This window comes from Notothenia rossii, assembly GCF_949606895.1.
Source record: "Notothenia rossii genome assembly, chromosome: 11".
In the NCBI taxonomy this organism is placed as follows: domain Eukaryota; kingdom Metazoa; phylum Chordata; class Actinopteri; order Perciformes; family Nototheniidae; genus Notothenia; species Notothenia rossii.
In genome coordinates, this window is record NC_136910.1 from 12,444,962 (window position 1) to 12,472,529 (window position 27,568).

The 27,568-nt window shown below is 44.2% G+C and overlaps 1 protein-coding gene and 1 long non-coding RNA gene across 22 annotated transcripts in view; one reads left to right on the forward strand and one right to left on the reverse strand.

Moving 5' to 3' along the window:
* tcf7l2 (transcription factor 7 like 2) overlaps positions 1-27,568 on the reverse strand; it is an 88,044-nt gene that overhangs the window by 56,178 nt on the left and 4,298 nt on the right. The window lies entirely within an intron of this gene.
* LOC307025594 lies at positions 5,931-26,914 on the forward strand. Its single transcript, XR_013804204.1, has 4 exons — positions 5,931-6,037; positions 23,556-23,611; positions 26,462-26,586; positions 26,811-26,914. It is a non-coding gene; the product is annotated as an uncharacterized lncRNA (long non-coding RNA).

Consider the following 27,568-nt stretch of genomic DNA (forward strand, 5'->3'; position numbering starts at 1 on the left):
GTCCAGTATGGGTACACAGTAGTATTATCATAAATAAATAAATACAGCATAAAACAGGTTGTTCTTTGGTAGCCAGACTCAGTGAGCAGGAATTTTAGAACAAAAGGTTATTTTTTTCTTTTGTAAAAGTAGCTTACTAGTGACTTTGGGTTGCATTAAGTAACTCATTTGGAGTTGGGGGAGGGCAAAGGTCAAAGGTAGTACTATACTAAGCTCGTGGCTTTGAGATGACCTAATGTCATAAATGTTGTCAGACTTTTATTGGAACCCATAAAAAGGTTAAAGTGTGGCGTCTGACTCCACTCCTCTGGGTTTAAGCCTCCTGACGGCTCCCATTAATGATTGACTTGGGCTCTATCAAAAGTCTCTCCCTCTTTCTCTCTCTCTCACACACAGGAAAAACAGATAAGCAGAAACAAGGGTCATGAGAAACATCTGTCTGTTATAAAGTGGGTGGAGTCCTTCTAATTTGATGACGTGCTTTTCTGACTCTACCTTGAATGGTTTACGTAGAACTACAAGGTTATTGTCTTCATCTTCACATATTCCTTCAAAAATACCCAAAAAAAACACTTTGCGCATATTTACATGAAAGTGAAATTACTCTGACTATACAGCCAATTCTTTTCAGACATGTCAGCCATGGACTGCCTGGTGTTTGCTAAAGTATGTAGTCCAGACTGCATGTCAATGTCACGGCCACCTAGCTCGAGGTAAAAAGGTCACAGCTGCTGTTTCAGCTCTGAGGCCTTAGGAATGGGTACCGTACTGAGAGTTGAATGACCTAAAACATGTGAAGAAGGGAAACTACTTAGGCAGCAGGACATCCCTCACATTCAAATATTAACCTCAGTGGCCTGAAATTAACTGTTTGACACAACCACCAACGAAACCGGTAGTTAAAAACCATTTCCCGGCCAAGCATTTTTTTTTTAAAGTACATTTAAATGTTGTATATGTCTCAAGAAACCACATGGAAGACCAGGAACAACATTTGGTGCTGGCTAATAAATACAAAAATCCTGTTTTGTAAGTTGTGTGCCAAAGATACTTGATAGCACAAAGAAAGAAATGAAAATGTTCATTCTTATGTGCTGCTATTACACAACAGTATTCCCCTAAAGACAGTCGGACAGATTAACTGATACTAAGGTTTCCAGGACCATGATGCCATTTGCACCTTCAACATGATCATATCTGTAAAGGGTCTGAACTCATCTGAACTTCGGACTGCCTTTACACATGTTTGGAATTACTTGAAGATGCCATCTGAATCCTTTTCACTTATGAGTGATTGAGATCACGTGCCTCTTTGCAGTTATGACACAAGACCTAAGAAAGGTTCATGAAATTGTGTTACATTGCATAATTATCTCACCATCATTATTGGCTCAGAACCCAGGATCACATTTTGACACATTGCTAAGGCATTGCTGTTTAATAAATTAAAACAGTGCAGTCAAAGTCCAGTTTGGCAGTTGTTTACCAATGCAGGTACATTAGATTACATTTATTTGTACTGCCATCCACTAATGGTGACAGCGAGTTTGTATGCATGTGTGGCCGGGTGTGTGTCTGTGTGCTGTGTTTCAGAGCTAGTCAGAGAGTGAGTGTGTCGCGACCCTTCCTGAGACTGTGTCTAAATCAGTGGTAATTAGTGAAGAGTTCACTGTGGGGTGCCTGCCAGTGGTAGACGCTGGAGGGAGTTATTGACTCCATGTCCTCGGTTACAGCCTATGCGAGGGAAAAAACGGTTTGCTGCCTGGTCTTTCTCCACAGCTACCACTCATTTATGACTCCAAGGTGGTTTTTATTGCTAAAAAACTGAGTTTGTTTATGCTTGTTTGTATGTCCTGAGAGTGGAAAAAGGAAAGGTTGTAAAAAAACTCCAGAGTTGTACTCTTGTGGGTTTTTATGGACCCCCCACACTGGGTATTAATTGCCATGAAGGAGGGAGAGGAGGAGGAGAAGACGGGGGTGGTGTTGTAACAGTAAAAGACGAGGAAGAGAGTGACTGGGCTGTTGTCATCCATGAGGTAATTCAAGACAGTGTCCATTGGTGCCGGGGAGGGTGGGGGGGCTAGAAGACGAGGCAGTTGGGTAGAGAAGGGGGGTAGATGTAGATACAGTCATGGGAAAGTCCTGCCATTGCATGTGCGTGTGCACACATGCTCACACATGCAAGTATTCATACACAGCTGCAGCCGGAGAAGAGGTCAGGCGAGAGGACGCTCTGAGAAGGTGGGCACGGAGCGTGAAGGTGACACCCGACTGTGGTAGAGAGACACTGAAAGACTACGGACGGGGAGGGTGCCGCAGCGCATGCCCCGACAAGTGGCTCCACTTCAGCCCTGCTATTACAAATGTTCACACACTAATCTCTCCTGCAGGTTTTACAAGCATGCCAAAGAAAACGGAGTCCCAGCAAGCACCGGGCTTTCCGACCACCCCCTTCTTGGCCTCCTTCCTCTTCCTCCGCCCCATCCGCCTGCCCCGCTAACCGACGCACCGCCTGGGCTTGAGTAGGCCATGACCTCTGACCCCTCTCTGCTGCTCCAAACCCCTCCCTGTTCCCCACTCTGCGACCTGAAAACTCTCCCGCTACGAGGGGGCCCCCCGGGTAACTCAAGAGCCATTCCAATGTGACAAATTGCTCCGGAGTTCCAGGATAACTCTCTCTTCTCCTCTGTCTCTCTTCCTGCCCTCCTCCCACACACACACAAACACTAAAACGCCCCCCTTGACAGACCCCCACCCTGTAAGAGCCACCCAGTGACTGTGCTGGCTTCGGGTTGGGTAGCAGACGGCTTCTCCTTCTCCCTTTCAGCCTCCCCCTTTCTTTTCCCTTACCCAGCGCCCCTCCACGCCAGGCCAGACCCACAATGGGAGCTGAATGACTCAATTGTCTCTGATGAAGTGAAAGACAAGGGAGTCCTCTAAATCCTTACAGAGGGATGAACTCACTCTCACTGTTCCGATTTTCTTCTCCTATACTGCTTTCCCAAGCAAAAGAAGGGGGCTGGTGGTGGGGGGTGGAAGTTGTTTACATGGGCCTATGACTAATGATTATTTTCCTTATTGATTATTTTGTATCTTCTTTTTTCAATTAACCATTCGTCTATACAAATATGTCAGAAAACATGCCTGTTCCCAGGGCCAAAGGTCCCAAGGTGATGTCTTCAAATAGTTTTTCCTGCAGACCTTCAGGACCAATTTGTCCAAAGCGCAGAATTATCGTTACATCAAAGACCAAACAAATACAATTTGGCATTTTTCTCAAACTCTATTCTTCTTTTTACTATACTAAGTTTGAGCAGGTGCTTTCTATTTGCATGTGAGTTACTGCTGCTGTACCAAGGTCTGGCATGTTATGAGCTACAGAGTGTTAACCCAGATCCACACTGACTGTCTGTCATCACAGTGAAAACAAGCTGGGGCCTTGTTCCCGATGTCACAGCTCGTGGCAGAGGGGAAGTGGGCTGGAGACAATTCGAGGGGCATCCTGAGCACTCACACATCATCCTCACACGTCTGCACACACCGGCCCTCACCACTGTTGTTACTAATTCAACAAGCTGGCACGGAGGCTATTTGGCTTAAAACTTGGTACCAGTGCTGGACTCTGATCCTACCAAAATATAAACCATTTTGTCCACATCCTATCAAACATTAACCAAACGTCAATATGTGCTATTGACAAAGAACGGGGGAGGGGGGTCTTACTCATAAATGTTTTATTGTGAATGAGAGACAAGGAAAGTGCAGGATTGTTATGTTATAACAACCAGCTTTTTTTTCTGATCAAGCCCCAGTCTGATGTGTTTATCGGAGCAGCAGCCATCACACGGCGTGTTCGTTTTGTTTTGGATTAAGAGCAGAGGGCTTCAGACCAATCAAACAAACATAGCTCATTATGTGCCAATGTGGCTCCAAAACACTTCCAGCAGGGAACCAGGGTACAGATGATGAGGACCACTGGGGCTCCAGCAGGCATCCCGTCCATGTGAGCAATGTGAGAATGGGGGGGGGAGGCAGGCAAAGGCACAGAGACAGATAGCAGCTTGGGTTTAGAGTTAGCATATGGATACTGTTTGTTGCTGTAGAGAGTCCAGCAGATCTTCGGCCCATCTGTGGCCTCATAACATGACAGACATGACATAGCTCTACACAGGCGTCATTGACAACGTTTACAGATGACACATGTACATTCACAGCGACCCCCCCCCCCCCCCCCCCCCGACATGCTTACTCAACCATTCACACCTAAACAACAATGCTCACCTACATTTGAACATACTCTGGTGGACAGGCCTGGCAGCTCCTCTGGGAGAGCGCTCAGAGATGGGATTGACAGCTTGCAGATTACACCAATCAGACCTCTACTCTAAAGAGCTTTATTTAAGTCTGAAATGATCAAGGCTAGTAAAAGGGAGCCCATTCAAAGCTCTGCAAGTAAACTGCACCAAGCTTAAAAGATTAGTCCATCCAGTTTGACTACAATTTTATCCTTTTAAAAACAAGAGCTGAGCATATTATCTTGATCTGCTGCGGATATTACCGCCAGTCTTTGTCCTCACTCACAGGTGCCAGAGAAAAAGCAATTGCGTGCCTATACAAACACGTAATTTGTTGAGGAAGGGACAGTAATTTTCTGTAATAGGGGGAGGGAGAAGCCTAATGCAACACAGACACTTTGAAATCTACCTAATTAAAAAAGAAAGAACTAGCCCACTGAGCTATATACATTGTTGTTTGGGTTTCTGTGTTCAGTAATATTCTTTTGAAGGATTGGTTGACTGTAGAGCAAATAGAGTAACGCAATACCTTGACAAAACTGGAAGAAAGTTGCAGACACAAGAGGGCCCATCATGGCTGCTTTGCTTCTACTAATGCACATTTTATGAGTTAATATTAAAGAAAAGAAAAAATACCCCACCTGCTCCGATAGCCAGAGGCATTTTGCAACCAGCAAAAATAAAAGTGGAATGTGGGAAGGCCTGGGGTTTGTGTGCCCTGGGGCAGGAAGGGGTCCGCTGGGCCCATATTTACTCCAAAGCCAGATCCGCTTGGGGGTTCCACTGGCCCTGACAGCACTGGGGCCGCCGACCTGATCCAAAACCTCCCCTCCTCACCTCCTGTTCCCCTACTCCCTTTGCCAACAATCTCCACCTCCACCTCAAACTCCCCTTCTTGCATAAAAACTCAACCTGACACTTTTCATATAAGCCTTTTTTTCCATGTCATTTGCAAATGACCTTCCTCTCCACCCAACTCAGACTTTACTAACCCATCGGTGAAATGGGCCAGGAGAAAAAACTCCTGTTGTTAATATTTCAGAAATAACTTCAGTCTTTGGCAAAAAAAAAAGGGAAATAATCACTACATTTTAACCAGTTTGGTGGGATTCTACTATACTTTTTTCAATGAACACTTGACTTTTATCTGGCCTCTTCTGGAAGTTAGTTTCGCCCTCTTAAACACTAGTTCATGAGATAAGTATGGCTTTGCTCTGACACTGTTTACTTAGCAAGTGTGGACAAATGTGGTGTTCAAACAACAGCTGATTGACCGGAAAGTTTCAAAGGATTGCGCAACATGTAACCGACAACAAATCTGTCTACAACTTGAGGACACAAAATAGTTTTTTAGTCAGAAGCTTTTAAAAAATGTACTTCACTACCTTTAATTAGATTGATTGGATGATGATAGACTATAACAAAAACGATAAAAACACAGTCTGAAAAGATTTTAAAGGAAGTGTTAGGGTGACATGAATACAGTGTAAAACCCACCAACTTCTCAACAAGCCTCAGAAAGTAAACACCGTTCCATTTCTGGCATTTGCACCCCCCCCCCCCCCTTTCCCACTGTCCCTTTCTCTGTGTCATTAAGAGTATCTCTTGGCTGCTCTATAAATATTGTGGCAGGGAGGGTGAAGGCCAGCAGGAGCTGGCTGGTCTTCCGTCAGCCCCGCTAATGAACAGGCGCTCTGGCACCTTTAGCATCAGGCTCAGCTGCAGAATGCCTCGGCTTTCAGGTGAGAGCTACTCCTCTATCTGAGTGACTCTTTCTTGCTTTTCCAATACTCGGACACAAATAAAACTCGCCTTCAGTGGCATTCATGACCACTCGGGTGACCAACTGAATGGGCTATATGTAGGGCTGCTCAATTAATCGTATTTTAAATCGCAATTACGATTATGGCTTGCAACGATTACGAAAACAACGTAATCAAAATAAAACGATAATTTTTTTATTATTATTTAAAATATTAATTTTTTTTTTTTAATTGGTTTTTCAGTTGAATTATACTTAAAGTTCAGGGTAATCAACTGTTAAAAACATACTGTTCACTTTTTTTTTTCCCCAATAAATTGATGTTTTCAATGTAAATGTTTTAATAATCGTGATATCAATTACTGACCCAAATAATCGAGATTATGATTTTTTCCATAATCGAGCAGCGCTAGTTATATGTAAGGTATGATTATTGCAACGGTAAAAAAAAGCAGCTCAATCTATAAGCTAAAAGATATGTCATCACATTAATTATAGTAAGTAATCAATGGTGCTAAGAAATATGCTAAAAGCACAACTAAATGTTTGTACTTCGGTGCACCATCAAATCAGCGACGACAAATAACTCTCTGCATTTCTTTCTATAAAGATATCTGAAATTACTTATTCAAAAGGCAACGGGAATACTGGTTTTGTCCTGAGGACATTTAGTCACTTATCAATTCTGAAAACTAATGAGCACCTTGGATAAGCCGTGAAGCATCTTCAAGGTTAAAAGAGAAAACAATCAGTTGCCTTTGACATGGCATTTCTAGATAATCTGTTTCACTGTATTGTATTCATATTATATTGTAAGCTAGCACACATGCATCAGCTTGAGTTTGAAACATCATCTTGTCAGATTACTGATATCCATTTAAACATGTGCCTGAACTATTGTGGGTTTTCATAATAAATTGTGGTTTTGGGGCATTCCGACATTCTGTATAATTTAATAGGGATTGTAAATTGTCAGTAGAGGACCCAAAGCTCAGTAGAAGTAGGCTGACAGAGGCCTAAGTCAGGTCCTGGACCTTCCTGGTTGGAATCTTGTACACACTGACCTACTTACAGGCTACATGGAAGTGAACAGGCACATCCACAAGCCTAGGTGTGTCTGAGCCCCTTACGCAAGGCCTGGCCAGTGGGTAAGAGGAGAAGAGGTTGGGCAACTTATGCACACACTACATGCTTACCTTTGTTTGCAGGAAGCAGGGTTTGGGGTGTGGAGGGGAGAGTTAAAAAGGTGAACAGCAGCTGAGCTCTGCTAAGGAAGGAAAGTAAGCTGATTGCAGCGCCCACGTTCTGCTGGGGAATGCTGTATTTGGTATTGTGCTGGAGGAGAGCTGAACGCTGCCCTTGATGTTGGGTGTCTGGTTTTGTTCTGCGAGAGTTCACTATGAATTAGTTAAACGGTAGACTGGATATAAGGAAGCTATGAAACATGCCTCAGAGGGAGAGAATGTGTACACTCTCAGGCTTCACAAAGACTTCCGATATTGTGAAAACACTACACAGAATCACACAATTCCACCTACGCATATTTATCAATCAGAAAGCATCATGTTGAAAGCCTCTCACGCACATACCAACAGGCAATTAATCTTCACAAACGCATCATACGAAACCAACAAACCTTCAGTCTGTTTTGCGTTTCTTTCACACTTGCACATACACCTTGAAGCAGTTCAGGCTCCATATTCATGAGGCTTCTCCCTCAGCATACCTAAAAGCCCAGGATTTTAAGGGTTTCAACTCAAATCTCAAATGTGATTTCAGGTTATGGATTCATAACCCAGCCATGTAGGCTTTTCATCAGCTTTAAGCCATCTATTTTAGGTTCAATTAGCTTGAACCTAACTTATCGATGTTGTTACGCAACATGGTATTTATTACGATAACGTTCATGAACGAAGGAAAAAAAAAATCCCACACAAGCAATTACATGCACACTCACACAGTGGGGGTACTGCTGCTTTGCCACGGTAGCTTAATGAATAAATAAGTAATAAGGGCTTGGATATTGGAGCTCATTAAAATGGGAGATGCTTCCATGACAATAAGACCTGAGGAGGGTCAGGGGAGGCGGCCGTGTAGCTCGGGCCAGTGTGGGTGGCTCTCCCCCACGTCCCTCCATAACCTGACCACATGGCCTCGGCGCTCACCTCCAAATCAACTCTGTCAGTGATGCAGCCCTCATCTTGCCCTCTGCACCCCCACCTTTTCTGACACACGGCAGTATCCTCATGCATACACACCTCCAAGCACAGGCTCAGAAAGACACACACACTCACCTCTCTCATGGTTAATTACCACTTAGCTCAATCACGTGGTGATCCGTCCATAAGAGCCCCCCACCATCTCCCTCGCAACACAAACAGCAGCACACATGCCAATTATTGATGAATCTTTAATATGGCGTTTTACAAAGTCTCTATCTCATTTCCTACCACTGAGCCGGTGATTACTTTTCCAATAGGACAAGTAATATAAATAGAAAACGGCTCTAGCATATAAAGTATTAAATGCATATGATTGCATAAATTAGCTTAATGTAATATCATTACAGGGTTGTAACGAAGTGGCCTGAGCCATTTGGGGAAGATGGCTAACTTTTTTTTCCCTCAATCCTTGCATCTCTTGCTAGCACTGTATAAAACCCCCGCACAAAAATCCCACGCCGCGATAACATGTCAATAATGAGCTGAGGCCATCTATTGATCAGCTTAATTTTGCATCTATTAGCTAGGGAACGGCTTGCTCCGGGGGCGAGGGAAGCCAGGCGCTAACACGCACCGACAGGCTGGATGGAGATCATTACAACTGATGTTCACACACACGCTGTGATTGACATGGAGATAAGGCAGGGGAGAGCCCAGGCTCGCACGCCTCCCCGCACACTAAGCTAATGATACACCAAACGTGTGCTTGGTGTGTGTACGACTGTGTGTGTGTGTGTGTGTGTGTGTGTGTGTGTGTGTGTGTGTGTGTGTGTGTGTGTGTGTGTGTGTGTGTGTGTGTGTGTGTGTGTGTGTGTGTGTGTGTGTGTGTGTGTGTGTGTGTGTGTGCATGATAGAGAGCGTCTATCTAGAAAGAGAGTTGGAGCAGGGAAAAGAGAAGAAAAGCAGGCCACACGCCTTTGCTAATTGGCACAGTCAGACAGAGAAGCTCATAAAAGACGAAAAAGCATTTAGTGGAGCACCTCAGCTTTCTGGATCGTCTTATCAAGTCGGTGTCATTTAAGCACAGTGGAATATACCACAGAAAAGCCTGGCTTTGACCTGGAATGCATGGCTTCCTCTGAGACTGCCTTCATTTAGAGTTTGCATAAGGCTTTCATTATGAAAATCATTTGTTTTCCTGTGAACGAATGATTGCAAACTTTCTCTGCTCCGTGTCAACACAGCAACCAAAGCAGCTGAGAAACACAACAGAGGAGTCTATTTATCTTCGCTGAAATGTTTCTGTTTTTCTCTAAGTGACGTAGAGCGTAAGGATGGATCCATACAGGGAGAGGGCGTGCTTATTCCCAATGCTTACCTATCCACTACCACTGCAGCACAGGGCCTTGGTTTGGCATTGTATTGATGCAACCGGCTGCAATATAGGATGCTGCATGTTATCCACACAGTGAGAAAGGGGAGGGTCCGGGTGCTGGAATTGCCCCTTTTACCACACCTTCAAAAAGAAAATCATTGAATCTTTGTGTACACCATCTGTATATCTGAGTTTTTACGGGGAGGAGGTCTTGTTCTGTGCCAGATAGGTTCTATGGAGGTGAGGTCAGAGGCACACAAAAAAAAAAAACCTTGGCTACAAACTGTGTGTTTTTGTCAGCTGAGGGATGCAGCGGAGGGATCGAGGGAGCAGCGGGAGGAGGGAGGGAGGGAGGGAGGTGAGAGAGAGGGGGGAGAGGAGGAGAGAGGAAAAAAAGCCCTCAGCCAAGCCATCAAGTTGAACATTGAACTTCACAGTAGTAGCTGCCTTTCTATGCCTCTCCTTTTGATGTTACCTCCAAAGCAAAGGATCAAAGGCTTGGAGTGTGGCGTGGGGAAGTCCCAAGCTCTTAGCCTGCCAGCCCGTGATATATGCAAAAGTCTACGCCAAAAGAGAGAGAGTGGGGCAGAGAGAGAGACAGAGAGGGTGCAGGGGAAAAAAGAGGAAGCTTGCATGGAATGTGGCTAAATATCATGTTTTGTGACTAATGAATGACAAGGGCATGACGCAATCAGCCAGTTACTTGCAGTGTGACGTAGAGCGGGAGAAAGTGCACACACGAGTTAGAGAATAGGGTGTGATACTAGAGGGCTGGGCATAAAGGAAGGGGGTGGGATAGGGTGGAGAGGCAGTGTTTGTTGCCCTCACAACTTCCCCGCCTTCCTCCCCCACCCTCAACAAGCAACGTGGGACAGCCTCTCCCCTACTTCCACTTCCACCTCGCGCCAACCCCCCAGCGCCTCGCCAACATCAAGGGGGTGAGAGGCTGTGTCCTCCCGACATAAATATACAGTGTGCCGTTAAAAGCGAGGACTACAGTAAACACAGTACACATGAAATCCTGGTTGTCTCTCACCGGAGCGCCAACTCTCATACACAACACAGACACACACTGTGGGCTCAGCTGGGCCAAAGAGGGGAGCAGAGGTGTGCTAAACTTGACGAATCAACGACACACACACACACACACACACACACACACACACACACACACACACACACACACACACACACACACACACACACACACACACACACACACACACACACACACACACACACACACACACACACACACACACACACACACACACACACACACACACACACACACACACACACACACACACACACACACACACACACACACACACACACACACACACACACACACACACACACACACACACACACACACACACACACACACACACACACACACACACACACACTTTCCCCAAGGCTGTAGGATTAAGAGGTCCAGCTGGCTGACAGCAAGCCCTTCCTTCCCACGTATCCCGTCGATCTCACCACCCCCCCCCCCCTTCCCACCCCTCACACATATAACCAACCTCTCAACAGCCCCTCCCATACCGCCAACCCATGTCTGCCAGCCGTTTCTCTCGCTGAGCATGCCAGTAGGACACACCTGAGTTTGACATCGATAGACCCTGAGCCCTTTTCACCTCTATACGCCCCTTGCACATTATCAAAAATGGAGCCCAGAGTATTTAAAGAGACCGGAAGTCAGATATGAATGTTGGGTGGATGCTGGATAGGGAGCATATGCCAACATGTAGGCTACACGTCATTGGTATACTATTATTGCGTATTGTACATCCATCCAACTCCTTGGACTGCGCAGCTGGTTGTATTCTTAAAGTTAAAGATTGTTTTGAAATTCATGACCTTTGGGAAATGGGGGAAAGAGTAGGGAAAATAAGGTGCTGAAGATAATAATTATTGAGCCCTGTTATAGAGGAATGACAGAAATTGAAACCAAATGAGTGGAGAAAAACTGGAGTAGAAGGAAGAATACAAACCGAGGGAGATCTGAATCCCCGCCCCCCCCTCCCCTCCCCTCCTTCTTAACTTCTCAACAGCTGCCAGGTCACTTTACGAAATGTCTGGAGGAAAATATGCAGCACGGTGTCGTTTGAGTGTTATATCATTTTGTCGACAGTGAAGCATGTGCACTTGAATGTGCGAGAAAATAAAGGTTCAGTATTCCAATATTTGAGATGACTTGTGAAGGCATCTTTGTCCGATGGGAATGAAGATGCCAGAAAGATGTGATCAGCACGGGAACAGAAAGCAGATATTTAAAACTGATACCGATAATATCTCAGAGTTCAACGGGTCTTTAACAACTCATTCTCATAAAACCAAAGTGTTCCGTGTATTTAAGGAGCCAAGAAATCTAAAGCGTCAAACATTACCACTGTGATATGATAAGTTCTGAAACCCAATACATGTATCCATGTTCCATAAAGGTCCCCATGGATTATATCATAACTCAAAAGTCTACATAGAGAAAGTTGAAATATGTAGCAAATGAATTCTTGAACTTTCTTTTTACCTAGGAAATGACTGACAGGCCTAACATGGAGGAAGGACAGGGGATGATTTAGGCTAAGGGAAGTTTGGGTGAAGACAAAACGAGAGCAGCAATAGCAGCAGGATAACATTTCGGTGATCCCAACTAGAGGATGCTAAAACCGTGCTTAGGGCTGCCTTGCCCCGATGGATACCTAATGAGAGCAAGAGAAACATCTATCTGGCCATTTACCATGATACCGTCGACAGAGGTAGATCGCTACCACAGATTGGCTTGGGTGCGGTGTGGAAGGCGAAAGAAAAAATAGAAAAACAGACAAGGCTGTGGTGTAAGGAAAGAATAAGAATTAGGGAGTGAGAAATGGAGAAAGGAGAAAGCAAGAGAGACTGGACTGAACGGGGGGGGGGGAAATCACAATGATGACACGTAAGTGCAAAGAGCGATTAAGGATTTACTTTCAAAAGGACTCCCATTGATCTTTTTTGATAGACCTGCAATAAATCAAACCGGATTGACTCGCATGAGAACCAAGCCTAATCCTTTAGTCAGATCCAGGAGAACTCCAACCAAACCAGCTGTTAATTTAGGCTTTACAAGATAAAGCGGGAGAAATCCAACCTGATGTACCCTAGGGCAGAGGCTTACATCATCTCTGTAAAGCAATCAACTTATTGCCAGTTTGGAGAGGTAATCAGAGCACATACTGAGAGAGGAGAGGGAGGGTGGGGGGACAAGGGGAGTAAGTGCTGGGTTGAGAGAGGGAGGTGGAAAAAGAGAAAAAGTACGGTAGACAAGAGATGGCTGAAGAGGTTAGAAAAAACAGAAGCAAACGAATGTTAGAAAATCTAAAATGGGTGCACTTGAGAATGTTGTTATTGAAAAAAATCAAGAATAAAATGCTTTTTCTGCATGCTGGGCAGACACACAGATCCTCTGACTGAAACAATGAATTGAAACTTTGAAAGAAAAAACATGTTTACACAGAGTACATCTCCAATTATCTCCAGAGGGTGAAGATAAAACAGAGAGGAGCTGGGTAGCTGCAAACAGTAGCGCAGTGGGCTGACAGCAGGGAGTGGAGGCAGGCTTCAGCTCCCCCCCCCCCCCCCCCCCCCTCCACACCACCCTGTAATTTCCCTGGAGGCCAGCCCAGACCTCGTCCCCATCCCCAGTGGCCGGTGCCACCTCAGCCGGGCCCTGCCAGTCGCGCTGTGGCTGCACCAAAGCAGAACCATAGTAATTTAAATGGTTATTTTTGTTTTGGGGAACAAGAGGACTTTTTTTTTTCCAAGCTCTGGGCGGAAGTATTGCAAGACACCATCCAGCCCACACTGAGAAAACCATACAGATGTCTTTTTCAGCTGCTCATTCTGTGTTTGTGTGTGAACTGCATGTCAGCGACAGCGTACTACGGGGTTTTTGGTTCCTCTTCTTCACTGGGTGTGAGACACTGCGGTAGAGCCTAAAAACACCACCCCCCTATTATGTACACACTGACAGACAGACTCATTAGCGCACCATCTCCCTCGTCTTTAATGTCCTGTTTACAACGCGAAACAACCAGATCAGGACTGAAATCCAATCACGGAGCTTTGCAGGGCCCTGTGTCGGCCTCGCAGGAGAGCTGAGGAGAAGCAGGCCTTGTAATCTCTGGACACTGTCCAAGAGAAACCAAACCTCAGGAGTCAAAACAAAACCACACATAAAATCAGAGTTAAAACAGCAGCCTCTATTCAGCCCGTTGTGACCCCACTAGAACATGAAGACACACACACACACACACACACACACACACACACACACTCTCCTGGTTACACTGTGTGCACACAGGGATCACTCCGACTTCGGCTGGGCGCCACTCATATCGCCAAATTGACTGAAGGTTGGTGACTTGGGTTTTGACAGAGGCTCGTTGGTGTGTGTTAATACAAACACACACACACATAGACGCACACACATACATAGGAGTCATCCATGTAAAGGAGACTGCCACTTAAGCTCAACACACATCAGCCTGGTCTATCTTTAGCAGCTGGGCTAAACTGTGAAAACCGCACAACAACTCTGCTAACCCCCCCCCCCCCCCTCCCAGCCAGTCTCTCCTGACTTCAAATAAGACGGCCTGGCTCTTTGGCAGTAGCTGCACACTGGCACCTCCCTCCACGGCCACAAGGTCACACGTTTAATTACACAGAAAGTAGTAATCTCACCATACAGATGGCAAGCAGGCCGCCTCTCAATTACTTTATGCCCAATTGAATCATTACTTATGTTATTTGCTAAATCATGGCACACGGCAAAGCACCACAAAACACTGGATTTGTGCGACAAGTGGGGGGTGGAGTGTTACAGGGTCGTGGCAGTGTTAGGATACAGAAGCAGATGTGTCTCTTGCCAAGCAACTGTGACAGCGATCAAAAAGGCGTGAAGAATACAAACGCATGACTGTGTTAGCTTTTGGAAAAAAACTGGGAGTTTAATACCACAGTGATCAGTGCCAGAAAAAACAGACCCTTATTTTTTCTCAAAACCAAAACTGGTGCAGAACATCAGCCTATGTGGAAACAGTCGGCTCCTGGCAGCCCAGTTGAGGAAACCGCATGACAAGGCCAATTTAAAACGCAAAGAACGCGTCTGTTTTTTAAAAGTGGGCCAAGAGAAAAAGAGTTGGGTTGTTCTGGAGGTTTTTTTTTCTTCAGGACAAACGGTTTGTCATTCGGGAGCATCCCAATGGGCACGACAACCCCAGAACGGCCAGTGTGAGCGGTCTCATCTCATCTCAGCGTCCGCCCCCATCGATGCTTCACTCGTAATTTCTCAGCTTCTTTTGCCAATAGCTTCTGTGAACAATTAGAGGTTGACTTTCCCAGCGTCTCAGACCACAGCATCTCAATCTCTGGCCAGGGAGCTCTAACAGTTGAGCTGTCCAGCCAAGAAACCAGATTCTCCTTAAGTTCAGACCTGAATGTTGCTATTTATTCACTAACTGTTAGTGAGGCCTGTTTGAGCTTGTTTAAGATTTAACACTAACACAGAGCTAAATAACAGCAAATTAACTGGCCTAATTAATGTCAAATACATGCTTTTAATGATATCATTTCTGAATGTACCACCAATGTAAACTCAATTACCAACATTGTGGTCATACCAAAATACATATGTTGGCTGTTAATTGTCCAGGTGATTGGCTGCTTGTTGGGGCACATTACTTCCCATGAACCAACACTTATGGATTGTTTTAGACCACATATTACTGTCATGTTAAAAGTAGTCAAATGTATGCCATGTAAAGCAAAACTTGTCTGAGTTATGTACAGCCGAGGCAATTGTTACTTCTAAATTTACCAAAGCATTAGAGGAACTACTTCAACTGGTTGGTGAGTGGCTTAAATAACTTCACACCAAAGCCATGTCCTATGAAACTACACACAGAGGCAGTGAAAAACATTTGTCCTACTGCTGACTGTAATAAGGCTGGCTGCTCGCCACTAACTGGGAACAGTTGTGTTGAGAGGGACGTCTACTGATGTAAAATGATCTGTGGGAGCATATAGAAAACTTCCATGCATGTTTTTCTGAGTTAGTGTGAGGAATTGCACTGGCCTATAGACGGCAGCCAGCAGTTGTTCTCCCATGAGGGTGGGTAAGCATCTGGGAAGAAGCAAGCGAGCGGATCAGGAGAAGATGATGACTGGATCTGCATATTTACTGCACAGGATTTTCAGATTGCAGGACTCAAAAGTGATCCCAAAGGCGAGTGTAAAAAATGAGAAGAGAGGGTCCATGGAACTTCCCCTCGAAGGCTCAGAGGGCTTACAGTAATGGCTCCCAGGCACATCTACAACCCCACTATCCTGAGAGGACGGGGGAGGCTTCCTGTTCCACTTTCCAGTTGTGACATTGCTCTGCATGGGAGAGAAGCTGCATGGCTTTTTAAATACCACGATGTTCACAGGGATATCAGCGAGATTGAAACTTACCAGAGAGAAGTTAAAGGGGCATTTTTACATAATGATTTACTAGTCAGTCTGCATCGCTAATGCTGTGTAGGGTTATCAAAAGGAACTTTTGAATGTAAATTAAACTATAACCAGGCAGGGCTGAATGTTATAATCACACACCCAGAGCAGAAATGCAGAATCAAACCATACCAGAATACAATTTTTAGAAAGTATTTTATGGCATTTTGTAATCACAATTAGGCAGCAGATGTGACATAGTGGAGTATTTCCAACAATGAAGGTGATCACATGCCTTGTGTAGTTTAGCACATGACAGGTCTCAAGTCGCAAATGATGTAATCATATCATGTGTGCAGGTCTGTTAACTATCGCTGTAAATTCAAGACAATATGGATACTTTCAATTACACACCTTGTTAATTATATTTCCTGTGCAGTGCATACTAAAACAGCAGATCAGCTGGATATGGCATGTTTGCACAATGTTTCCCACTTACCTTTAAAATATTTAAAACACTTGTTGCATAAGACCAGAATCTTTTTAGCTGTTTAAATCAAGGTAAGATTAACGCAATTATTTTGACATCTCTCCCTATAGAAGTGCAAAGACAAGACTGAAGAATGTACGGTATACAGAGTAGTTGCAGAAGGTGCATGCACAGGCGCATACAGCAGGTTTCAGCCTTAAGCCTCAGGACTGCAGGGAGGCCTGCCCATTTGATCCCCAACTGGGAGGGAATTCAAGCTGATGCTGTCTCCCAATGGCCCACACTTGACTGTGAGCCTTGCTGTGTTCCCCAGCTGCTGTACGGCAGGCATAGCGGACAGCACTGGCACCTGTCTTTGACAAGCCTCGGCATTCACACTGACTCTGGTTTCCTGAAACCGGATGCCTGGCAGTCAGGTGACAAATGCTAACACACACTGTCTCCGACACACACCGCGTATGCTCACCAGCAAACCAAATCTGAACCAAGAGGCACTTAAGTGTGATCTTAACCACTTAAAATGCATCGGCATCCTAGTGAGAGAAGTCTTAGCCTCTCATGTTTCTCTGTCTGATATCAAACCCTGCCCTGATTCAGGCTGTGGCTTGGAGCTGTAAACCAAAGCTTCCCTCAATGCCTCTCACCCGCCCGGCTATGCTCTAACCGCTGTTTTTGCATACCGCTCAGCTTGTGTAACCGTTGAGTGGTTTCGCTCTAGCGAGACAATGGCTGTGTAGCAGACTAAGCAGAGAGAAGCCATCTAATGTCCATGTGTTGCAAGAGTTGACAAACACAAATCTGTCCACGCTATTCAAAAGAAAACGGACAAAAACACCTTAAAGAAAATACTTTTTATAAAAACAATCATAAGTGAAACTGCAAATGCGCGAGCCAAAAGGAAATATGTCTCAGATGCTTAGGTCATCATGCTGAGGGCTTTGCATACTCAAAGTAAACATCGCCATCCACACTCTAATTATAACTCAATAGTTCAGAGAGATTACAAAAGTCAATCTGGGTCGGGGTGAAGTGAAACAGAATGTCAACAAAAAAATTCATAAAGCTTGCTCTTCTATGTATTAACTTTCAATTACTTCTAATTAGATAGTAATTCAACTGTTTGTTAGCACACTGCTTGATAGCTTGACACTAGAACCGGGAATTAGGTTACAGGTCTGCTCTTTGGGGGCGTTTAATTACTATGGCCTGTCACAGTGTTGCTTCAACTGCTGCATATAGAGAGAGCAGTCATTTAACCTGCAGGATGTGATTGAGTTTGTGGTACGGCAAGGCATTGTGGTACTCACTCTGCCGCCCAGCGGACCACATCCCTGTTCCCCCACCTCATTTGCAAAGCAATCCCTCTTCCCTATCACTCACTGCACTCAGTGCATCTTTTTGTCATTTCCATGTCCAGGGTCCATTTGTTTTGTCCGCTGAGACGGCAAAGGGGGTGGAGTGGAGAGAAGTTGGAAACCAGTTCTCAAGGAGAATGCTGTGCAACTAAAGAGCATCTTCACATATAGCCCCCTGACCAACAAAATACACACCCATATCCACCCGGCCAACACACACCCACCTCTTCCCCGTCTGACTAATGTGCCCTGACACTCGTACATCACCCGTAAATTGGCCAAATGAATTAACCACGGCCCCTGCTTAGCTTTACGGGCTTTAAATGGATTTTCTTCTCCCCAGGTCTGCCCAATAATTGCATTTATCCATCTTGTTGAAGCCAGGTTTACACACTCGCGAAGATCATGCCAATCCCCGGATATATTTTCCGCTCTGGTGGCAAGAGTGTGAGAGATTTGTCATCGGATCATAACAGGTCATTCAAACAACAATTAGTTTGACGACTCCCGCCGTATGTCAAGGTCTAGCTCCTTGTTGGACAGGACTTTGGTTGAAGCAATGAGCTGCCTCCTATCTCTTCATCTGTCTGTACATCTCTTAAGTTGCCCTTCCCTTATGTCTCAGCGTGATAAATTGAGCCCTGTAAATACTTTCTATCTATCATCCAAGCCACCAGGTTAAAGCAGCAAACACCCACAGTAGGGAAGAAAGTAGAGGCCATGAGTCTTCACTGTTCACAAACACACATTCAGACGGAGAGCAGAGGCAGGGTGAAGGCAGAGCTGTGAACACCAGCATCAGTGGGGGTCATCTCCACACTTGTGAATGTTTGAACAGAAGTGCATTAGACACTGGGGGGGCCCAAAGGACAATTCAGCTATGTAAACATGCAGCAACTTCCTTCCCTCGGCTCCTCCAGGCCTGCACTGAGACGAGCCACTGTTTAAACAGCACACACAGCATTCCTGTGCCTGGGCCCCGGCCAGCTGCTGCATCCTCACTGCAGGCCTGCCCGGCTGCCTGAGCAGAGACAGATACAGGCCTTACAACAGCAAGGGTCATCCACAACACACAAAGGGCTTCTATAGACATGCAAAACTGGACTTGTGTAGTTGAAATGCTCCAGAGCCCTATGCTGGCTTCTTAAATACTAACGGCCAGAGTTCACGGACCTCCCACAGAACAGAGATTAGCCATTGAAAGAAGTAAATTCATCACGTCGCAAAAGGGTCCATCATGAAATCTTAACCGCCTGACGCCACCTGTAATGACGAAACTGGACATTTATCTTTATTGATATTTCAAATATGCAAAGTGTGGCAGCCATAAAGATACAGAAGGCAGTAAAGAGGAGATAAAGAGCCTCCTGGTTCTAAAGGGCACTGTGACGTGGCATCACATGACACAAAGGCCATTCCCGCTCAGTGATGCCAGTCTCTTATCTCAACTTCCGATATGACCTTAAATCTGAAATTCACCTTTTGCTAGGTCATGCTGAGGGATAGTAAAGTAAAACAACTATATACAGTATAGTCCACTTCAACATTTTCACTTTTACAGAAATGTAGGGACTCAACACAATAATTAAAGACTGTTTATATATATATAACCAAGACATCCCAAAAGTGACAGGCCAGTATACCCTTTTTTATTTAATCCACCAAAGACAAACTTTGGAATTGTGTGGTGTTAATTCTGGACCTTAACATAGGTTGTTCCACTTAAGTAACTTCCAAACCAAATAAGAGAGCTCTCACTCGTAACAGTTTAAAAACAAATGAATTGCCACATGGAAACCTGCTGGAAAAAGACTTTTGTCCCATTGTGGGTAAGACCCATAATTACAGAAACCACAATGCAGAATAATCATCCTTAAATTATTCCTGTGCCAAAGTATGTAAACTCGTAGAACCGGAAAACATGTCCAGCACTAATCTGAATGTAATACTTAACACAGAGCTTTAAAAAAAAAAAAAGCATCTGTCATTCAGGGTTGGACTAAAGGAAATACAATCATGACATCCTCCTTTAGTCAATGCCTTAGCAGTGGACACACCAATGGTCATTATTTCTATCAAATATTCATTTCAGGGTGTACTACACTGCATTGTTTCCCACCACAGGAGTGCCACGTTCCCTCTTGCCTATCTGTTTGTCAGCCAGTTCATTAGCTCCTCTGTCCGTCCGTCAGCTCTCCATCTGGCTGTTGGTGAAGGCCACTCATCTCACCTCGGGACATTGTCCAAACAAGACACTCTATTCACTCTGACCCCTGGAGGGAGGAAGCCAATTGACAATTCACTCAAAGCAGTGAGTCAATTTGTTCACTTTTGGAATTGACCCCGAACCACGGCTGACACACCGGCCTCTCACTAGTGTGGAAGGAATATTAGCAAGCGGGAGGAGTTAAAGAATTTAAAGCATTTAAAACAATATCCATACATACGTTTTCAGTTTACTGCTACGCATCTAAGTAGTACAGTTTACATTTCGTAGACACATTTTAGGGTTAAGAGAACAGCAAATATTTGAAAGTCCATCTTATATGTAATTATTAAAAATGAAAGCACTGTTTTTAGACCATTTGCAAATACATTGTAATGTTTTTATGATTACACTACCAATCATATTGCTTCATGCTGCATTTTTCTGCCAATTTTTTTGTACACGTTACCTGCACAATGGTTGGCAATTCACTGCTCACGTGCGAGACCTAGACCATGTGTTGATGTAACAAGCTGTTCACATGATATGTTATCTAGTGCTGTACACAAGTTGACAGCTGTCTCTTTAAAAGAGGCGTATTATTATTTGGTGTAAATAGGTTTCTAACAGCTGGTTAAAGAGCTAACATGGGAATTTACTCCTAATCTGTTTTCCACTGGAATTGGTTCATCAACTAGATGAAGAAAAAAAAATCCAACGCTGTTCCACACGGCACGCCAGTGTAAAGGGGTTACATTTTATTAGCATTGTGCATTATAAAAGTAATCTCGGCAACATTTCTTTCCCCCTGACAAATCCTACAGTAATCCGCAGATTAGCAGATTCATTTATTTCTGCTTGCACTCTGAAACCTCCCTCACCTTGCGCGGGCAGTTATGAATCCAGCACCTTTTTACGACAAACAAGCAGACGATCACCTCATTAGCCGACTCACTCCGCTTCCCTCACACGCACATAATCACATAATCACACAAACACACACTCCTCAGAGCTTATCCTGCTACAATTAAAAGTTTAATTAGTAAATCAAAAATACATTGACTGGAGATTTATCACCTTAAATTCCTCCATTATGTGTTTAGCACATAATGGAGGAATGCCTCCTTCCCATCTGAGCAGATTATCTGCATAAACAAATTCCCTTGACAATTTTAAGAATAGAGATACAAAAACAAGACAGCTGAAAAACACCATCGGCATTTTATACTGAACGTGGTGAAAACTAATTTAGATATTGCCTATAGTTTCATGTTTACGTTTTATATGTTGTAGTTCAAATTTAAATATTGCAGAATATAGGAGCTCAAACTATTAAAGATTGCGTTTCTATTTTATGTTGAAAATATAATTTACTGATGAGGAAGATTCCTGTATTTTCTACCACTTTCCTCTGATTATTCATGTACAAGAGAAAAAAGGAAAAGCATAAATGAAAGGAGATAAATACAAACTATTTAACACATTAGCGTGAATGAGATTCTTCTTCTGTGGTACGTTCCAGAGCATTCTACCACATCTATAAAAGGCTGGTGTACCACAGGTGTTCTCTGCACACTGGCACGGCTAGTCATTATCTAGCCCGACATGATCATTAAGAGCTGTGATGGCACCTCCTCCCTCAAAGCACACACAGACACAGACACACACCAAAAAAACTCCAGTGGAGACTCAAGCAGTCCTTATCAGTTGTTGTAAAAAAAAGGGGTGAGAGGGGAAGCTCCTTTCTCAACGAAAAAGCATGTCAGCGCCGGTGCACTTTGACCCTTCCCAAACACACTCCGCAATCCAAACAGAAGGCCGGCACCACCAGAATTCCTCCAGCGTCACAGGGGCTCCATAACCAAGATCTTTTAAGGAAACATTTTCTGATGACGATGAGTGTGGGGAAACACGGAGAGCAACGTGGAGGGAAGGGTGGTTACGGGGGGGGGGGGGGGGGGGCAGAAACCGCACACATGAACACATGCCTGCTCGTCAAGCGTGGCTGAAAACTGAAACGTGCGTGCTCCAATCTGTGTTCCTCTCTTTTTTTCCTTCCACAGGAAGATAAATGTGAAGCCTAGGGGCGCTATTGTTTGGACATCTAACCAGGAACTGTCGCTGCTCTCATTGCCCTGGCATTAACAGCAATTATGCGCTCTATTCAGACGGCTTTTGTGCGTCCGACCCCCAGCCCCCCCGCCGTCGCCCCAACGTCCCCCTCCGCTCACTCACTCACACACACACACACTCAGGGCCCAAACACACATTTCCCGCTTTTCTCTGCCCCCTCCTCCTGCCCCCTCCTCCTGCCCCGTGCTTTCCCTCCCACTCCGCTACTGCTGAACTCATTTGGCTACTGGAGCACTCTGCTTCCATTATGAATGAACTTAGAGAAATATGCACATTCAAGGCAGGGAAAAGACGAAGAAGAAAAAAAGAAATGCACATTCCAGAAGTATTTCTAGGGTGATACCTGAGCTCCAACTATTCTTCATGTAACACTCTTTGGATGTCGTAGCCACAACAACAACATTTTAAATTACAGCTCAACAGAATAAAATACTTTTGAGAAAATCTTAAACACTCATCAGCCTTTCTAGAAAAAGGCTATTCTAAAGGTTTTGTAATTATGACACTTCGTGAAAATTCTAAGTAATAATCTCTTGAAACCAACTTATCCTAACCTTCATATCTAAAATATGCAATCAATAGTCATTTTAACCTTATCGTTCAGCTGAATGCAGCACAGAACCACTGCCAATAAAATCTCATCATTTATAATCGATGTTATCACCATTTTCAATAAGCCTTTATTTGAAACAGCTGCATTTAAATTCACTGTATTGGCTGGAAAGTGAGAATAAGCTCCACTTTCTACAAAACAACACATGTAATTATACTGTGGGACATTTAACAGGGATGAAAGAATCTGATATTCATTATCAATCATGAATTTGAAAATGCAAAAGGAGGAAATGTACTATTGACTCAAAGTTTGGGTTTTAAGGATTCCAAAATTCAGAAAAGGTTTTATATTAAAAAGGAATTAGCCAAAGATTCAAGGGAATACAAAATGTGATGTCTGCCAAGGAAAAAAAACCTAAATAGAAATAAAGCAACATGGTCTGTATATAAATACAAATGTAACTGGTGGCTAACACGCACACACAATAATTTAATTTCCATGTTTTAAGGGAGCCCCAAGCCCTGTGGGCCAGGAGCACAGCTAGCCTATATTTAACAGATGACAAAAGTTGCATTCCAGATGTACAGTACTATCTTTGTGTTGAGCTCTATAGAAATGCATGGGAGAAAGAGGGAGCGAGAGGGGGGTGCGGCTGGAAGAGGAGGGGGTTTACACTGGGGGCTGGAGGGGGGGGGCACCAGTGCACAGCTGCTAAACTAATGCCTTTTTTTTTTCTTCGCTCAGGCACAGAGAAGCAGAGTGTGGTGGCTCACTGACAGAAACAAGGAAGGATACAGGAGGTGAAAATGAATTTATCCATTCTGAGCATAATTTGTTTTACCAAAAGAAAAAGAAAAAAAAATACCCAGGCTGTGCTGTGACTTAATGAGTAACAGGCATAATCTGCTACATTGAAGTCAAAATTAGGCATCAGATTGGCTGTTATTACATTAAAAACAATGAAGTCAATGATTTAATTTAAAAAAAAGGTTCAGCCCCAAACCAGACTTGACTGCAGCTGAACGTTAGCTACACCCAAACCCAGCTCTCACTGCCACCAGGGAACCACCACTCCCTTTGCACTAGTTAACAATCTGATTAGAAACACACTCAAACTGATTTTTTTTCTCTAGCAGAGTGACAGATCGACGAGCGCATAAGCTCTCACACGGCTCAGCCTGCCAACATCATCAGCATTAGACAATTAAGCCCCGCTAGCTGAGAGAGAAAAATATATATCTTCTCAGTAAATATTTACTGCACAAATCTTTTACATTCATTCACCAGGCACTAACAAAACCTTACTGTAGTCCCTCTCTTTCCGAGTCCCCACCCCCCCACCACCTCCCTACCCCTACATCTGCGATTCATTGACTTTACAATTTACCACATGTCGAGATGGGAGAGGTCGAGCCTCCATCTGAATCACGGCACAAATATGCAAGTGATTTATTGTTTTAAAAACCCTGGGCCGATTTAGTGCAACTCCACTTTTCCTGAGCATTACTCCTATTGGCAGACCATGAACAATTACAGTTCGGACTAATTAAGCTCGGAGAATGTGCTGTGCACCACTAATGTCTAGCAGGCCCCAATTTTAATTTAATGGTGCCAAACTTTGCTTCCCAGCACACCCAACACCCCCCCCCCCACCAACTTAACTCCTCAAATCCAAAGCAGATTGTGCTTTTTATGACTGTTTATTGAGTCGAAGAAAAATAAGGACCTTTTCTTTCCCCTCTCCTCACATAGGATGAGAGAAACAGCAGAGAGAGAGAGAGAGAGAGGAAGAGATGGAGCACAAAAAGGAGTAGTGGGAGGGAGAGAGAGAGAGCGGGAGCCGCTTCCGCCATACTTTGTAAACAAAAGTGATTTGCAAGACAAAAGGAGCGCAACCTTCCAACTAAATTCAGAGTGCATTTTGCGGCTGGAGGCTCAAAATACGGCCGCGTCGTGCCACCAAACCCCCCGCGGACACCAATTAGGCCCTATTAACATGTAAAGCCAATTTGATAAGGTGTGGGCCCTCTCCCTTAAATCCGCATTAAACTATCTTTCCTCTCGTCACTGCCAAAAATCCATTTACAGCAGGCGAACACACATAATCCATATGATATACCATTGTTATGCTTATGCTGCTGCCACATTTAGGAAAGATACTGTCTGTCTGTGTCAATTATAACAGATAAGGCCACAGCAATGTGTGCACGTGAGCACAAAGGAGGTGGTGCTGCATTCACTTCTGCATGTTCATTACAATAATCCGACCAGAAAATCCTCCATTATTATGTCTTCCCAAAATAAGAAGAGAAAGGAAGAAGTCAGCCTGTATGGGAGCGGATTTATTTTTTTAAAGAAGGTGAATCTGCGGCAACAGGAGCGATCCTGGCTCGACAACACAGCGGAAACAAAGAGGGAAAAGGGGAGAAAAGCTATTGTTTCAACCACACAAAGCCTTTGCAGCGTCTTGTAGTAGAATCGCCACGGGTTCTGGGAGCGTCTTTTTTCACTCTAAACACAACGTAGGATGCTTGGTGTTGCGTTTTCATCCCCCCTCCACTTTCTTGTTCTTTTTTAAACTACTCGTAATTATAGGTCGAAACTCAAAACCTCCGCCAAAAGTCTCCAGGCTTGGAGAATTATGGGGCCAGGGGTGGCGTCAAATATCTTAACATTCATAAGTCCGAGAGGCAGTAAATAAAGCCAGTGGATTTACGGTCCTGCAGCCCTGGTGCAGGAGAGCTGGCCGTCCAGATCCCGCTCTCCCTCCCTGAGCCTCTGCGTCTCCAGACCTGTTGAGGTGTGATGTTAGCCCACAGCACCGCAGTTAACCCGCCGCCTTTTTTCACAAGCCCTGTGTTAGCATCGGCAGGAAACAAAAGGTAGACAGAGAGAGGGAGGGAGATAGAGAGAGCAAAAGGAGATAGAAAACCAGGGTGAACTGGGCAGGCCACTTGTCCAATTCAACCTGCACCCAGTGATCCAGCAGGCCTTTGTGTGAGGTTTGGGGAGGAGGGAGACGGCAGGGTGAGGAGAGGAGGAGACGAGGACAGGAAGGCTTTTAAAGCCCAGGCACCACGTCACGTCAAATTGCTAAATGATACTAAATTGTGAGTCTCCTTGGACTTAGGTGGTAGGAAAAACAAATTCGCACTGATTATGGCTCCCAGAGGTCAGACAAATTATGGTAACCGCCACATTTTTTTTCGCCCACTTTGGACATGCAAAAACAAAAATCACAGAAATAGGGGGAAATGTCCAAACAGATCAGGGTTAAGTGCCAGTTGACAGAAAAAAAATCTATTTGTATCTGAGTTTTGCACTGAGAATTACCTGCATTTTTTCCAATATAGGAATCATATTTACATTTAAAACATTATAATTAAAACACAACAACGCAGATTTAAAGGCCTTCTACATCCTGAAAATAATTGTACAGCATCGCCTAACCAAGAGGAGCAGAAGAATGAAAATGAAGGGAAAAGCAGCTAGAATCAAAGCCTTTCATGGCAAGACAGAGAAAGTCTCATTGCAATAATACCAGCAGTCATATTCAGTGCCTCACATGACATGTTAGGGAGCAAGACAGCTAATCAATGTCCAGGTGAATTATTTATGCCAGCTTTAAGTCTAATACATTTATATTACAGCGGCCGCCGACTTCAAAGCTCTAATGGCTGGACACACAGGGCGCTGCAGACAGTGGGGGCCGAGGCTCTACAGAAGGAAGATCACCGCAAGCAGAAAAACCATGTTCATCATCTGCACTGTTCAGGTAGATCTGGGAATTCAGCTGTGGAAAATGTTGTCTCTTAATATGCCAATAAACACCTCCTCAATAATCAGCAGTGGCTTTTTAGAGATTTTGTAATATTGTAAATAAATACAGTGGTACAGAGAGGAAACTACAAAACAGGTAACAAATAAAAAAGGGACGTATATTTTTACGTATAATAATAATAATAAAAGATCCTTCTCTTTCTGAAAATAGTATTTCAGGGGTGGAATTAAGGGAGCAAAGGTCAACACTGTCTTGCCGCAGCATCTTCCAGCCATGCTGCACAATTCACTACATTTCTTACTGCTGCATAAGCACAATGAAATGAGCGCTCCTCGGACTAGCACTACGCACAAAGAAAACTACAAACCTCTGCCACTGACACAAGGAAGTGCCTCAGTTTAAATCCTGTGTGTTGTTGTGAATGTGTGTTTGTGTCAGTACTGATGAGAATAATGAGTGACTAATTCCACATACCAGCCAGTAGCGTTAACAAGGCTGGCTGACTAAGAGGGAAAGAATGGCACAATGTTCTCATATGCTGGGAATAATAAAAATATTTTTAAAACCATAAAACACACACATGCGTAGAAAGGATTGTGTAAGCATCACAAATTATTTGAAACCATGGGCGATCACATTGAACAACAAAACAGAAATTGTGTCAAACACAAAAGAAGGCATTATGTATCAGATGTGCATTTATGTGTGTATTCAAGGTGTGCACAGCACACAAAACAAAAAAAATGGAGGTAACAAATATCAGTTTCGTTAGGCAAAAGCTGAGCTGGTGGGGGGGTGGGGGGGTCATATTTCCTAATGCCTGGTCTTTGCCTTAACCTTGTAAAATGAGATGACAGGTCCTAAAGCACAGACTTGTAATTGCAACCGTTTAAAATAGGGGGGCTAAAAAACACCCATGGTTGAGAAAATTATGCCGCTTAAGGATTGCTATTGCCCAGTGGGACCTGTGAGGTGC